Source organism: Mustela nigripes, chromosome 8 (assembly GCF_022355385.1).
Source record: "Mustela nigripes isolate SB6536 chromosome 8, MUSNIG.SB6536, whole genome shotgun sequence".
NCBI lineage: Eukaryota > Metazoa > Chordata > Mammalia > Carnivora > Mustelidae > Mustela > Mustela nigripes.
Window position 1 is genome coordinate 14979418 of NC_081564.1, and position 14274 is coordinate 14993691.

General features: G+C 45.2%; 1 long non-coding RNA gene across 3 annotated transcripts in view; it reads left to right on the forward strand.

Annotated features, from left to right (window-relative positions):
* The first annotated feature begins 2641 nt into the window (after positions 1-2641).
* The window catches only part of LOC132023821 (uncharacterized), a 12943-nt gene continuing 1310 nt past the window's right edge, over positions 2642-14274 (forward strand). The window contains exons 1-4 of one of the 3 annotated variants that reach the window (XR_009406058.1): positions 2642-2714; positions 12542-12729; positions 13030-13367; positions 13527-13735. This is a non-coding gene — a long non-coding RNA (uncharacterized LOC132023821). The remainder of the gene's footprint in view (positions 2715-12541; positions 12730-13029; positions 13368-13526; positions 13736-14274) is intronic. The other 2 variants (XR_009406060.1, XR_009406059.1) reach the window with 2 other exon arrangements.

Sequence of the window (14274 nt, forward strand, 5' to 3'; positions counted from 1 at the left end):
GGTTGCCAGGGTAGCTCAGTCAGTTAAGTGTCTGCCTTTTGCTCAGTTCATAATCCCACAGTCCCGGGATCGAGGCCCATGCTGGGCTCATTGCTCAGTGGGGAGCCTGTGTCTCCCTCTGCCTGCCACTCCTCTTGCTTGTACACATTCTCCCTCTGACAAATAAATAAATAAATAAATAGCAAGAAACAGTAAAGCTAGGATTCGAACCAGGGTCTCTGGCTCCAAAGCTCATGCTTTCCATATCATAACTCACTCAGCCACCTGTTGGGGTGTGGGGCTCACCAGGCTCCTAACAGCATGAGGAAGAAGTGAGATGAGTGGATTCTTTGTGCCTCTTCTCTTCGCAAAGCCAGCTATCCCCATAGGGATAATCTAACTAAGAAAGCCAAGCCAAGCCCAAGATAAGACACTTCACGAAAACTGTTTGCAAACAGCTTGGAAGTCATGGTGTTTCCCTTAAAAAGGTAATTTCTTGCTTGGAACAGTGAGAAATTAGATGCAATCTGTTTTGATTTCTTCCCAATTTAGGACACGCTTTAGTGACCAATCTGAAGACATGCCAGCATCCTTCTGTCTCGAGGATATGTTAGCTTCGTTTATGTCTCTGTTCATAAAGGACATCTAAATCATCCCAGAGGAAAGGCAGCCCAGAATTGATACAGCAGACATGGAGACAGACTGAGCTGCCTCTTCCTGGGTATTATTATTAATAAGAATAATAATAATTACCATTCACTGGGCATTTACTGTGTGTCATGCCTGATACTAGAGACATCCATCACTGTGCAGCCCTATTAGAAAGTCAGGGCAGGGTGTGGTTATTTTGGCTCCTCAGCATCTGAACATCTTTTCTGTTGGAGAAAAATCCTCCACTGGGTGATTCTTGGTGGAAGTTTGACCTGCTTCCTCCACAAAACCAGAAGAGATCAAAACTCTGTGAATTCCCCCATATCCTTCCAGAACATTCCATGTTTGCTTAAATTAACCAATGTCTGTGTCTGTTGTTTCCATCCAAGCGCCCTGCTACCTAAGTGTTCTCCCCATTATATAGGTAAGACTCTGAGACTCAGAGGGTATGAAACTTGGTCAAAGAGTTAAAAAAAGTGGGGGGTAGAGGGGAGCCTAAAGGCACAAGGAGGGCATAATGCGGTCAATATAAGCATGTAGTCAGGCTGACTTGGGATATGAATGCCAGCTTCACCCTCTGGGGGACCCCTCCGCAAATTATTTAACCTCCCTCTGTGTCTCAGTGTCTTCATCCAAAAAATGCAGATGGTTGTGCCAATACATGGAATTCTCGGGAGCATTAAAAGAAATCATCTAAAGAAAAGAAAAAAGAAAATCACCTACTACTGCTCCCAACATCATGTGTGGCACACAGAAAGTGCACAACACATGTTAGCTGTTGTATCTACCGTTATGACTCGTACTCATTAACCACTTTCTATCATGTCATAAGTGGGACTTATCTGACCATCTAGTAGGATTGTTTGCTTTGTCTCATCATCCCTTCCACCCCCCAGGGACATGGTTAAACAAAGTAGAGAGTGAATAATAAGTCCACCTGGAGTAATATTCTACCTCGCAGCACGGGGGTGACTTCTGAAACCAGACCTTCACTCGGGTTCTCTCCGTGTCTCAGGAGAATCCTGGCACAGACCCGCAAAGGCTCATCCTGTGCTCATCGATCACACTAATGACGATGGATTTCCACCCCTTTGCCACTTGATCACCAGCTGCCCAGAGTTTTATCACCATTTCCCAGGGCAGAGCAGGCCACCCCCAACTCCTGCCCACAAGTGCCTTTTTGTTTTTCCTTACTCCGTGTCACCCAGAACAGAGCCAATTAAAGAACTCACTCATGTCTCCACCCTCCACCCCTTTAATTACAAACAGTGCTGAGAGTTGAATAACACAGAACAAAAGAGATTTATTTACCCCGGGATATAAACAAGATTATCAGAAACAAGCATTCAGGAGCCCTTAGCTCCTGGGAGAATTTTAATGGGCTGACCCCCTGCCTTACAGAAATCTCTGTTTTTTTCACATAATTATAAAACCCCAAGAGTTTCGCCCGTTTGAGTTATTTGTTGGCACACATTCACCATCCTGGCTCCTTGCTCTCATTGGCCAATCCTAAGTATCTCTGCTGGGGCTTTAAACCAGGCTCTTCCGAGACAACGCAGGAAGCCTGGAAGAAATTGCCTTTTCCTAGTGAAATTTCCCTTTCCTATTGCAGACTACCTGGGATGACCAGGGTACGCAAACGCGAGCAGCGAGGAGGCAACGCTACCCTGGCTTTCGGTCATGAATCATTTAACCTCGCATGGAAAGGACATGAACCAAAAAAAGGGAATGCACGGGCTCCTGGAACTAAAAAGTCCGCCCATATAGCCTCGTTCAGGCATAGCTCAATTCAGCGGCTTCAAGCATGTCACAGGGCTCAGGCTCTCTGGACACGCCTCACCTGTCTTCCTGAGCAAGCTTCCTTCTCATGGGAAAGACGGTCCCCACAACTCTCAAGCTCCCAGCCTCTCAGCTCCTAGAATTGAACGCCATTGGATCAGTTTGGGTCACGTGCCCATGCTTGAGCCAATCACTGTGGCCGAAGGAAGAACTACACTGATTGGCTAGATCTGGGTCACATGCCGGATGTCGTCTCTGGAGAACGAGGCCGGTGTTGTTTGAAGGAGATGGACTGAGGATGTCAGGTGGGTGAATCCCCAAGGAAAAATCTGGGGGCTGTACCCAGAAGAGGGGAGATGGATGCTGGGCAGATGAAAACAGTGGATAACCGTCAGAGAGTTCCGTGGGGTAGGGATTGTAGAACACCCCCAGACGTCCAGAGGCAGCTTGGAAATGGTCCTTCAGCGTCTTCCCCTCCCCCCAAAGATTTTGTTTATTTAATAAATAAATATTGGACAGAGAGATAGAGAGAGAACATAAGTAGGCAGAGCAGCAGGCAGAGGGAGAAGAAGCAGGTTCTCCGCTGAGCAGAAAGCCAGAATCGGGGCTCGATTCCGGGACCCCGAGATCATAACCTGAGCCACCCAGGCACCCCTAGCAAGATGACGTTTTTAGCAGGAGTTTGGGGTGTTGGGAAATATCTCTCGGAGCAGATGAAAGGGGGAGGGGCTAACGTTAGAAGAAGAGAGAAGGGATGAGCCACATGAAGGCGGAAGGCAGAGGCGGGGAGAACGTTCCAGGTATTGAGACGCTTGAGAGGAGGAGGACAAGGCCCCCCCGGGTCACAGGGAGGTTAGGAAAGTGATCCCAGATCTCCGGAGCTTCCTCGCTTTTAGCAAACTCCCTTCCTTACCTAGTTTTCTTATTTCAGAGGCTTATTCATCTGGAAACTGTTGAGTATGACCCAGGTTCTGCTCTGAGGTTGTCTGGTACAGATATCACACTGGTCACATAGTGCACTTTTAGACTTTTCTAGGAGCTACTTTTAAAAAGGGGAAATTGGTGAGATTGGTTTTAGTAAGATATTTTATTTCACTTAATATACAAAGTATTGTCTTTGGGCATGTAAGCATATAAAAATGGTTGAGATATTTTGGCATCCCATTTTTTAGTACTGTCTTTGAAGCTTGCCTACATTTCATCCTTACAACATGACTTCATTAGGACTCCCCGCATTTCAGGTGCTCAGTAGCCAGATGAAGCTATGGCTACTGCCTTGGACAAATTCATCCCTAACCATCTGATGGGAGGAGAAAAGGGGCCCGTGGGGAAATTCTTTCAAGAATGTAGTAGGAGCGCAGTGCTGCAGGTGCACGTGGGCCAGAGTATGGGAATGTCATCCTGACTTCATGTCTCTTAACCTCAGTCTAAGAAAATAGGTATAGTAATGATATTAAAGTTGTCCAGCAGAGAGCCATGGGGCCCATGATCTACCTGATAGTGTGGTGCCCTTTGAGGAGTGGAAATTCCCACAGACAGACATCCTGGAATGAGGTTAGGCAATGAGGAAGCAGAAAGGCCAGTCTTAGGCCGGGCAGGCCATGTGAACTCCCTTTCAGGCAGGCAATGCCAAGAACACTGTAGATGCTCACAGGGTAGAGGGAGCTCTGTAAATGTCCATGGGGTTGGATCCATGGTGGGCTCTGAGCATGGTACCTCCGGCAGGTAGCTGGAGCATTCGATCCTGGAACAATCCAGTCAAGTCAGCATAAAAGATGGAGCCTGTTCTTACTGTCACCCTGGGCAGCAGGGTCCGTCCTGTGCTGGAGGGGAAGTGCACAGGGCAGAGCCGCAGCAGCTGAAGGCAGAAGGAAGGGAGCTGAAGCAGAGAGAGTAGTGCCTCGTGGGAAATGTGAAGCAGTGGTCCAGAGAGCAGCGGCTGGCTGAGGTGACAAACAAGATGAATTTGTGAAACATGCACATGTCCTCCAGGGACGGGGGAAGAAACCTGATTTTACAAAGGAAAATAAAAAGAAAATAAGAGGGGAAATAGAAAGGAAGAAAGAGAAACTGAAAGGGAGAGAAACTTCTAGAAAATGAGAGTTTAAGCATCACAATGAAGGCCTTAAAAGGAGGAAGAGCACAACAGACTGGTAAAATCTGGGTCCTGTTGGTGAATGAATGAATGAATGAATGAATAACTGTGTGTCCAGCTGCTGGAATGAGCCCTTTCCATGGCCCATTTATTTACTCCTCACAACAGCGGTGAGGCCAGTATGATTGTCTCACTTTATAGATGAAGATATTGAGGCTCGGAGAGGTTAAATAATTACTCAAGGTCACACAGCTAGAATCTCCGTCAAGGACTGAACCCAAGTCTGCTCTGAAGTGCTACACTCAAGCTTGTTGAGAGGTGTTCTGCAGAACAGCACACCCAGAGGTCTCTGTTAAAAAAAGACACATATAATACAAAATAGGGGGAGGAAAGCAGGTTGGGAAGTTTGACCAAATAAAACTGCACAATGTGGCGTATTATCACCCACTTGGAAAGTCACAGCACACAGCAGGAGACTGCCACAGGCTGTTCCGTTATCTATTGTTGCACAACAAACAGCCAATGATGGTTTCCCCTTGGGAAGGGGATCCTGAGGGCCTCCAGGGAGGAGTGAAGAGGGAGGAGAGGGAGTCCTTCCTGTTTTCCGTTATGCTGCAGACTCCCACCTGGTTCTCAGGAGTCACTCTAACTGGGTCCCCTCACAGCAGTCTCACCCTCTCCGGCCTACTCCTGCACATGTTCCCCACTGCCTGCCTCTTCATTCTCTCTCCCTCATTTTCTTCCTGTGGAGACAGTGTTTTCTGTCCCTTCTTTGGCCCAGACCCAGCCTGACCAACAACAGCCATTTTTTAGGCTCAGCTCTTGAAACAGGAACGAGTATCTTCACTTCAGCCAGAAGCATGGTCTTTGATGCTTCCAGGGCCCCAGGGTCTCTCAGGAGGGAAGAGAACTGGGCCTGACCCAATCTGAACTATCTGACCCTCAGAGGTGGACCTGAGACATCCTCAAGACCCTAACATTTCTCCTTGGATAGGGGACCAGAGGGGCTTGGAATGTGGCGTAAAAACAAGGAGAAGTCACCTAAAGGATGTCAGTGTTCTCTCCCTCTGCTTGGGTTGCATTTTCCAAAGTCACACTTTGCAGGTCAGCATTTCTAGTGAATATACAGAGTGAGACCACACTGGTGTGGACCCCTCCCCCTCAACCTTGGCCCTTTTCCGCTAATCAGAAACCAGGCAAGGGATCTCAGAAGACATAGGGGGAGGGCAGGGAAGATGCTGCGTGTTTTTGGCATAACTTCACTGGGATTTGGAATTCTTTTCTGTCTGAACACAAAGCCTGTTCTAGTCCTAGCTGGACACTTTGGGGGGGTGGGGGGTGAGGGTGGGGGTGGGGAGAATACTGTAATGAAACTGGTTAGTCAATGTTGTCTTAATATTGTTGACAATTCTGTAAAGTTTCTTTTTATGAGTATTTCTGTTTAAGCTATTTCACCTTTGTTTTGAAATCCTTCCCTTTTAGGAGAAAATGTGACACTTGTGAAAAAGCTTGTAAGAAAGCCCCTCTTCCATGACCCTTTTTTTTTTTCCTTTAAACCTCCTTTAAATGACAAATCTAGGTAATTAAGGTTGTGAATTTTTATTTTTGCTTTGTTTTTAATGAACATTTGTCTTTCAGAATAGGAAAAAAAAAAACACTCATGTACATGTCACCATGAAGGTGTTTCTTAGATGAGATTAACAGATCAGTAGTCTTTAGGTAAAGCAAATTAATCCTCCATAATGTGGGTGGGCCTCACCCAATCAGTTGAAGGCTTTACCATACACACACACACACACACACACACACACACACACACAAAGACCAAACTCTCCTGAGTAAGGGAATTTTGCCTGCAGACCATGTTGGGACTCAAGCTGCAGCATCTACCCTTCCCTAGGTCTCCAGTCCCACCCTGCAGATTTTGAAAATCACGTATACACTTTACTGGTTCTGTTTACCTAAAGCACCCAGACTAATACGTTATATGTACGATATTACATAATACTAATGTCTTCTATATAATTATATAATAGTCTTCTATATAATACTATATAATGCTATGTCTTCTATATCACTTACACCTTATAATACTAATACTTTATGTATATGTGGCGTATATAAAGTGTGTATGTATGTGTATATGCATGTACATGTGACATATATAAAGTGTGTATGTATGTGTATATGCATGTACTTATATACAGGAGGGACCATTCATCTTTATTCCACTGTGGCTGGGCTTTCAACTCCAATGCCTCCTCCAACAGCTGGAATTAGAACAGCTACAGCCAGAAGTCCCATTTCCCAGGTAACTTTGCTTTCACCCGTCTGGCAACTCAAACAGATACCCAGAGGGGTGGACTCAGCTGGGACTGCTGGCCACAGAGTCTCCACATGCCCCTTAGGACAGGGCAGCCTAATATGCCAGCAAACAAGGTTGAAGTGGTATGTCCTTTTATGATCCAGCCTCAGATGTCACACAGTGTCATTTCCACCATACTCTGCAGGCCTCACATTCCAGGGGAGGGGTCGAAGACCCCTCCTCTCAGTGGTGGTGTGTGTGTGAGAGATTGTGCAGCGAGGTGGTAAAACCTCAACAGAGGCCCCGAAGTAAAGACACCTGTTTCCTCTTGCTTAACCTGGCTTTTCTCATGATTCTGTTTATGTATCATCACAGGTGAAATTGTGTGTCAAAATTCAGAAGCCAAAGTCTTGACCCTCCCCCCCCTGCCCCTGGTTTGGAAATACGGTCAGAGCAGGTACAATCAGTTCAGTGTAGATGAGGTCAGACTTGAGTAGGTGGGTCCCTAATCCAGTATGGTCAGCTCCTTATAAAGGGGGGGAATTTGGGCCCAGACAGACATGCACACAGGGAGAAAGACATGAGAAGATGAAGGCAGAGGTTGGGGTTAGTTATACATCAGAGACTGCCACCAGCCACCAGATGCTAGGAGAGAGGTGTGGACCAGATTCTCCCAGCCCTGAGAAGGAACCAACCCTGCTGATGCCTTGATCCTGTCCTTCTCGCTCCAGAAGTGCGCGAATACATTTCTATTATTTAAGCCACCTACTTCCTGCTACTTTGTTACAGCAGCCCGAGCTGACTAATACAAGCATAAACTCCATTTGTGCATTCACTGACTCATTCAATCATATTCCAGACCCTTCACAATTCTCAATACCAATACCATTGCCATCTCAATACTCAATACCAATGCCATTCTCAATACTAATTCCCCTCACTTTCTGTTTCCTGAAGATTCAATAAAATAATACACTAAGATATATAGTAAATAGGAAGTGCACAATAATCAGACCCTTTCTACAGCAGCATGTCCCCTCCTGGTTACTCCTGCTTGTTCTACTGACGATGCTGCTTGGGTTTGCCTTTCTTCTTAGATCTTGCATTCTGAGCCTCTCTTCCAGACATCTGAGCTGCCAGTCTCCTGAAAAGACTAGAACCCGACTCTTAAATAAGCTTCTCCTTCAGGTGCCATGCAGAGCCCCCAGGCAGCCCCAAGGCATGGGTGCAGGGCTCATGAGGCTATGCACTCAGGGAGAAAGAGCCTTGGGACATTTTCGGGGTTTGATGGGGGCAGCGGAAAAGAGGAAATGTTGCATGAGCGGACACACTGCTGAGCCTCACCAGGAGATTGCGCTCCATCTGGGCTCTAATAAAAATTAGATATAATGTATATATTGTATATGTATACACACACATAATAAATATATTATATTATATTATATATATTATAAAATATAATATAATAAAAATAAGCTGCGTGATTTGGGGCAGGTTTTTGAAACTCTCTGGGCTTCAGTTACCCAGTTTATGCAACCCGGATATCCTCAAGGATCCTCTTTCCTTCATGATCTAGACAAGCTTAAAATAGTTATCTTTGTACAGGATACAAAGGAATTCAGCTCCTTCCTCAGCCTCCACCAAGCTAACTGCTCATTTGAAGCCCATATAGCTTATTTGATACCCACCTCTGACTCTTCCAATGTGAACCGAATTTTCTGGAAACCACTCTACATCCACCTCAAACCAAGTAAATATGGATGCAAGGCCATCTCTGGCTCTGAGGGTGAGCAGGTGATCCAGGCCTGGCCGATCAGAGCATCCCATCGCCATAGCCACAGTGATTAAGATGGCCATATCATCAATCAAAGATGGCCCTATGATCCTAGTCAATCAAATGAGAATTAGCTGTGGGCCTTTTGGGGAAAAAAAACAAAACAAAACAAAAAAACAAAGGAAAAAAAAAAAAACTAGGAATCAATAGCTGGGAATGAACAGTTGGCCTAAAAAATAAAACTGCCAATTAATTTAGCAGCAAGAAAATGCATTTTCTGAGGAATAGCAGAGGATTACAATAAAGGACAAGCCAGCTACTGCAGAATCATAGGCAAGTCCTCAGGGCAAAGGAGAGGAACCCTCTTTCATAGAGGACAGTGGGAGTTGGGAAGGCTGTTAAAAAGTCCACTGGAGTGAGGCACCTGGGTGACTTGGTGGGTTAAAGCCTCTGCCTTGGGTTCAGGTCATGGTTGTGGTCCCAGGGTCCTGGGATTGGCCCCACATAGGGCTCTCTGCTCATTGAGGAGCCTGCTTCCTCCTCTCTCTCTGCCTGCCTCTCTGCCTCCATGTGATCTCTGTCTGTCTGTCAAATAAATAAATAAAAATCTTTGTTTTAAAGATTTTTATTTATTTATTTGATAGAGATCACACGGCGGCAGAGAAGCAGAGAGAGAGAGAGAGAGAGAGAGGAATGGAAGCAAGCTCCCTGCTGAGCAGGGAGCCCGATGGGGGACTCGATCCCAGGATCCTGGGATCATGACCTGAGCCGAAGGCAGAGGCTTTAACCCACTGAGCCACCCAGGCGTCCCTAAACAAACAAAATCGTAAAAAAAAAAAAAAAAAATCCACTGGAGTAAACTTAGAGTTTGAAGTACAGTGGCTTCTCATTGGCTGAGTTGTGGCAGTCTCTCACTGGCTGGGCTGTTGCCAGGGCAGGAGGAAAGCCTTTTACCACCAAACTACTTTACCACCTACGCCAAGGTTCCTCTCCTCTTTGGTTCTGTAATTGACAAGGAATGGTAGGGCACCAGAGCTCCCCCTACTGGCCTCCCAACTCCATTCTAAAGGAGGTTTCCTTTTTCTTAATTTTCACAGAACCAAAAAAAGAGATAGAAAAGGACTCCAAATGTTGGGGCACTTGGGTGGCTCATTCAGTTAAGCGGCTGCCTTTGGCTCAGCTCATGATCCTTGGGTCCTGGGATGGAGCCCCTAATCGGACTCCCTGCTTCTCCCTATGCCTACTGCTCTTCCTACTTGTGCTCTCTTTGTCAAATAAATAAATAAAATCTTAAAAAAAAAAAAAAAAGAGAGAGAGAGAGATACCAATTGTCAATAATGTAAGGACCTATTTTACTGTCCCTGCTCCCCTTCCCCCAGGGGACTTAAAAACAAGTCCTGGAAACCAGCTCCAGGTGTGGAGGCCAAGAAAAACAAGGCTGTACCCACCTCGAGTCTAGCCCTGACATAAGTACAGCCATCTTGGGAAAGCAAAAGCTGGCACCTTGCACTATAAGAGTGGGTTAGCATAAGAATGGCCATCCTGAAGGCCGGGAAGCCATTTTACTGAGCGGCCCTAACCAGCCCACACTGCACACGTAACTTGAGATAAGAGAAAGTAGCTAAAACCTAAGAAACAACTTAATCATATACCACCAGGGCAGTTAGGTGATGGCGCCACAGGGACCAGATGTTAAAGAAAACAAATAGTTAACTTGCAGAGATCACAATCCTGCAAGACAGGAATCTCCCTTGCTTTGTAAATGTCCTCATGATTTACAACAAAAAGGGCTATCTCTTCAATGGCCCAATTTCCAGAGACAAAGGGCTCAGTTCCTCAAAGCCTAAGGTCGCCCTCCACACCATAAAACTGAGGGAGGCTGAGGCAGAAGGAAATGTAAATAAAGTTAAATTTCTTCTAAACCTAAGTCTCACTTAACCGCCAGGATGGCGCCAGGATGATGCTGGGGTGGCAAAAGGTTAAACAAAGTTAAACTGTCAAAGTGGGGCGCAAGATATGTATGTAGCTATGGAAAAGTGCCTTGAAAATGCTATATAAACCCTTGGCTTTGAGTGCTCCGGGTCCTTGTTGAAACCCGCTGTGCCGGGCAGATACTTGGACCCCAGCTAGCTGGAAATAAACCTCGCTGTGTGACTTGCATTATCGAGAGTGTTCTCTGTCTAATTGAGGGGTGGTCGACTCCGTACCCTAACAAATAACATGATTTAAGGCCCCGGACTCTGAACCCACCCATGTCTCGTGTATTCAGTTCATAAGCAAATAAACATTCCCAGCTTATTTTTTCTTAATCCAATCTGATTTTTTATCTCTATCACTTCTTCCCAAAGACACCTGATATTAAACTTCACTGAAAACTTGAGAGAGTAGATGAATTTACAGGGTAGCAATGCAAATAATATAAATTCAATATCAGATAGTTTAGTTCCTAGACATTCTTTGTTTTGCTATCTAAGCGTCTGCCCACTTCTGCCCCAGGGCTCAATGATCTCCATTCCGAATTCCTGTTTATTCTTTGTATAGCTACTCCCAATGCAACACCCTTCCCCACTATAAGCAGTTATAAAGTATTTCCCTAAACAAAGAAAATTCCCTCCCTGAGGAGAATTCTTGTACCAGCTATTGAGAAAATAAATTTTCACTCCCCTGCCTATTCAGTGAAGAGGCAGGACAAGACTTCCTCTCGATTCCATGCAACTTAAAAACTCTGCAGTTCAAAATACAATAAAGCCATTAAAATTGTGGCCTAGGAGAATGTTTTTCAAAATGTAAGTCATAACCCATTAGTGGGTCTTGAAATCAATTTACTGGGTCATAACCAGCATTTTTTTTTAATGAAAAAGAACAAAATAGGAAAATAACCAGAGTACATCATATATAATAGAGGTGAGTAGTGGTTCATGAAACTTTTATTCCAATTAGAAACTGAGAGGTGCTGGACACAACAGTGAACTAGATCATAGTTTCAAATGTATTTCCCACCATGGTACAGAAAGTATGAAAGCTAAAGGTGAAAATCAGTACTTGCTGAGAGTGAAAGATGTCAGTAAGTTTAAAAAAAAGTAAAAATCTAATTTTTGTCAAAGAAAACAATAGAAGAGACAAGACACAGATGTAGATGTGGATATGATGTGGGAAACCAAGGCAGAAGAAAAATTACTAAATTTCCTTACTACCTACAGTCCATTGACAAATCCTTGAAATAGGCCAAGTGACATTCCTCTAGGGACTCCACTGCCTCAATGTTAATACTTTGCTAAGGGCAAAATGCAATCCTAGCTTGAGCCCCCCTCCCCTTCCCCCCAATCCTGTAAGTGTACTTTAATGTATAAAAATTCCTTTAGAAATTTCCTGCATCTCCAAACCCCCTAAGATACATCTTAGCAATCACCCCCAAAGCCTGTGGCCCACCGCTACGCATCTGAAGGGTCTCGTGACTAAGGTTTTACTACACAGTAATAAATAACCTTTCCCAGCTATAGCTAGCCCCTCAGCGTCCTGGAAACCCTGCTTCCAAAATTCCTTGGAGACTTACACTGTCTCTAATCCCTTCCCAACTCCAGTATCTGATGCGCCCCTCCTCATAACCCCAGGGCAGTTCTTTCTGCCCTTGGGTCCTGTTCCCCTGCTTTAATAAAATCACCTTTTTACACCAAAAACATCTCAAGAATTCTTTCTTGGCCTCGTCTTTGAGCCCTAATACCTTTCCCACATCATTATGTGTACCGAAAGACTAAATTACTATCCCTACATGGGGGAGGAGGGATTTGGGTATTTTTCATTTTCCTTGTATACCTTTTAAATCTTGCTTTAAAAAGAAAAAAAAAAGTTTACTTCTATGATAAATTTAAATTTAACTTACTCCTACAGTAATTTTAAAAATTCATTAAAGCCTATTTTTTTTAATTTTAAAGATTTATTTTATTTATTTATTTGACAGACAGAGATCACAAGTCAGCAAGAGGCAGGCAGAGAGAGAGAGAGGGAAGCAGGCTCCCCACTGAGCAGAGAGCCCGATGCGGGGGCTCAATCCCAGGACCCTGGGGTCATGACCTGAGCTGAAGGCAGTGGCTTAATGCACTGAGCCACCCAGGCGCCCCTCATTAAAGCTTATTTTTGTTTTGAAAGGTAAGTATACTCCTAAAACCCTTCCAAGAAGAGAAATATACCCAAATATTAACAGTGGTTTTGTTTGTTTGTTTGTTTGTTTTCCTTAACTCTTTGTTTTCAATGTCCCCAGCACAGACAGGTGTTACTGTAAAAAGAAGAGGGAAAGGGTCTGTCTTAGTTTCAGGATTCTTCAGTGGGAGAAGTTTGCGGACAAAACTGGGAATATCAGAACATATAAAGAGGTGGGGGTCAGGATGAAAGATATGCAAATCCTTTGAATGGATTTTCCACACCAGCGAGGTCCCTTTCTTCTTTTAGCTACTGTCTGAAGAAGGTGTATATTCAAATGCAACTATTATATATTCCAAATGTCATATTCCTCAACACCTGTTTGAAAGAGCACATTATATCAAGAAGGAACTGTCACCGAAGCTACGAGAAGGACAGTTTCTACCAAAGTGCCGGAAGTCAGGGGACTGTCAGACAAGAAACTGCTGTGTCCTTCTGAGGCTGTCCTTGACCAGGATGCAGACGGCAGCAGAGGGCAAAACCCAAGAGGGGTGGCAGAGAGTGTCTCTTCAAGGAAGATATTGTCAGGAAATTGAAAAATTGGGCTACCCCATCCAGACTGTCTAAACAAGAACGCCTGAAAGAAGGTAAGAGCGGGAAAATTGCCTCCCAAATGGTGAATTGAATTGTGAGCTCAAAATTATAAGTTATAAAAGGAAATTACGGGGGGGAAATGGGAGGGAGGGAAGAGAGGAACAAGGGAGGGAACAATAGTGGTGGATGAAACTCTTACTGTCACTTTTCAGAAGAACAGGGGGAAACGCAGCCTGGGGAAGAGATGCATTTGGGGTCAGAGAAACACAGATCTGGACATTTCCAACTTGTCATGGTAACCATCAATCGAGCAGCCTCATCCAGAATGCCGAGCGCTCTGGGATCCGGGGAAGAAGCTGTTATGCCCAAGCTTTGTGCCTGGGATGAGAAGCCGCTGGTTCTTGCCTCTTCTTTTCAGAGGGTAATACTTTCAGCTTCTGGGTGTAAAACGGGGAAAGGAACCCACAGTTACTTTTATTGGTGTGTTTTTAAAGTGACTCGGGCACCCGAGTCAGGAAAAAATTGAAATACAACAAAAGGCCATCGCCTGTAAAGGAAGATAGGCTTTAGGCTATACAATGGCTTGCGCCCCTGCCCACCCCAGCTCCACATCCACTTTCTACTTGTAGGGCCCCAACTGGCTCCTGTGCCTTCTGGCTTCTAGGTGGGTCGAGCCAATGGGAGCCCCCAGGAGGAGATCAGAGGAAAGAAGTGGGGAGTGTTTGGGGCATCCTTAGTGCGAGTTTGCCTCAGTTTGCCTCAGACTGGCTAGGTCTCTCAGCTACAGATCACCACTCCTCCCAAGGCCCCTTTCTCTACAAGATCTCTCTCCTTCAGACCCTCCCCTCATCCCCTAGAGATGGCCTCAGCTTCAAGGATTCTAGCCCGCGGCCCCTGCACTTTGTCCTTGCCCCCACACCCATGCTCGTGGAAATGGCCACATGGTAAATACACCTGCTT